Consider the following 2,500-nt stretch of genomic DNA (forward strand, 5'->3'; position numbering starts at 1 on the left):
CGGATAGACCCCGTGAAACGCTAGAAATTGGCGGCGATGTCTCTCTTGTGGCTCACGGGGCTGTTAGGGTGGCACAGAAATCCCTCGGAATGGGAAAACGGGTCATTTTCGTGTCGCCACATTGCATGCGAACCGCATGAAACTTCCAGAGGCATTTGCAGCAGAAATGCATGTGCAGTCAAAAAATTGAATATTTTTCACGGATAGACCCCGTGAAACGCTAGAAATTGGCGGGGATGTGTCTCTTGTGGCTCACGGGGCTGTTAGGGTGGCACAGAAATCCCTCGGAATGGGAAAAAACGGGTCATTTTCGTGTCGCCACATTGCATGCGAACCGCATGAAACTTCCAGAGGCATTTGCAGCAGGAATGCATGTGCACTCAAAAAATGTGATATTTTTCACGGAGAGACCCCGTGAAACGCTAGAAGTGGGCGGGGATGTCTCTCTTGTGGCTCACGGGGCTGTTAGGGTGGCACAGAAATCCCTCGGAATGGGAAAACGGGTCATTTTCGTGTCGCCACATTGCATACGAACCGCATGAAACTTCCAGAGGCATTTGCAGCAGGAATGCATGTGCACTCAAAAAAGTGAATATTTCTCACGGATAGACCCCGTGATACGCTAGAAATTGGCGGGGATGTCTCTCTTGTGGCTCACGGGGCTGTTAGGGTGGCACAGAAATCCCTCGGAATGGGAAAACGGGTCATTTTCGTGTCGCCACATTGCATGCGAACCGCATGCAACTTCCAGAGGCATTTGCAGCAGAAATGCATGTGCAGTCAAAAAAAAATTGATATTTTTCACGGATAGACCCCGTGAAACGCTAGAAATTGGCGGGGATGTGTCTCTTGTGGCTCACGGGGCTGTTCGGGTCGCACAGAAATCCCTGGGAATGGGAAAACGGGTCATTTTCGTGTTGCCACATTGCGTACGAACCGCATGAAACTTCCAGAGGCATTTGCAGCAGGAATGCATGTGCACTCAAAAACTTCTATATGTTTCACGGATAGACCCCGTGAAACGCTAGAAATTGGCGGGGATGTGTCTCTTGTGGCTCACGGGGCTGTTAGGGTGGCACAGAACTCCCTCGGAATGGGAAAACGGGTCATTTTCGTGTTGCCACAATTGGCATACGAACGGCATGAAACTTCCAGAGGCATTTGCAGCAGAAATGCATGTGCACTCAAAAACTTCTATATGTTTCACGGATAGACCCCGTGAAACGCTAGAAATTGGCGGGGATGTGTCTCTTGTGGCTCACGGGGCTGTTAGGGTGGCACAGAACTCCCTCGGAATGGGAAAAGGGGTCATTTTCGTGTTGCCACATTGCATAGGAACGCCATGAAACTTCCAGAGGCATTTGCAGCAGAAAGGCACGTGCACTCAAAAATTTTAATATTTTTCACGCATAGACCCCGTCAAACGCTAGAAGTTGGCGGGGATGTCTCTCTTGTGGCTCACGGGGCTGTTAGGGTCGCACAGAAATGCCTCGGAATGGGAAAACGGGTCATTTTTGTGTGGCCACATTGCATAGGAACGGCATGAAACTTCCAGAGGCATTTGCAGCAGGAATGCATGTGCACTCAAAAACGTCTATATTTTTCACGGATAGACCCCGTGAAACGCTATAAATTGGCGGGGATGTCTCTCTTGTGGCTCACGGGCGCTGTTAGTTAGGGTCGCACAGAAATCCCTCGGAATGGGAAAAGGGGTCATTTTCGTGTTGCCACATTGCGTACGAACGGCATGAAACTTCCAGAGGCATCTGCAGCAGAAATGCATGTGCACTCAAAAACGTCTATATTTTTCACGGATAGACCCCGTGAAACGCTAGAAATTGGCGGGGATGTGTCTCTTGTGGCTCACGGGGCTGTTAGGGTCGCACAGAAATCCCTCGGAATGGGAAAACGGGTCATTTTCGTGTTGCCACAATTGGCATACGAATGGCATGAAACTTCCAGAGGCATTTGCAGCAGAAATGCATGTGCACTCAAAAACGTGAATATTTTTTCACAGATAGACCCCGTCAAACGCTCGAATTTGGCGGGGATGTTTCTCTTGTGGGTCACGGGGCTGTTCGGCTCGCACAGAACTCCCTTGGTCCACCTGATTCGTGCATACAGGCAGCAACTAAAACTCTGTAAACCTGCTGTGAGGACATCTAAACAGTGGACCAGTGAGGCTGTGGAAGATTTGCGGGCGTGCTTAGACTGTACTGACTGGGATATGTTCACGACTGCTACCAATAGTCTGGATGAACTCACAGAGGCTGTGTACATCAGCTTCTGTGAGGACTGCTGTATCCCAACACGTACCAGGGTGAACTTTAACAACAACAAGCCCTGGTTCTCAGCAAAGCTCAAAAGGTTGAGGTTGGAGAAGGAGGAAGCGTTTAGGAGTGGGGATAGAGACAGATTCAAGGAGTCGAAGAACAGGTTTAGCAAAGCGGTGAGAGAGGCTAAACGACTGTACTCAGAGACACTAAAACACCAGTTCTCT

This window comes from Petromyzon marinus, unplaced genomic scaffold (genome assembly GCF_048934315.1).
Source record: "Petromyzon marinus isolate PM22_M1 ecotype Great Lakes invasive population unplaced genomic scaffold, UKy_Petmar_22M1.pri1.0 PM_G_Scaffold_52, whole genome shotgun sequence".
NCBI lineage: Eukaryota > Metazoa > Chordata > Hyperoartia > Petromyzontiformes > Petromyzontidae > Petromyzon > Petromyzon marinus.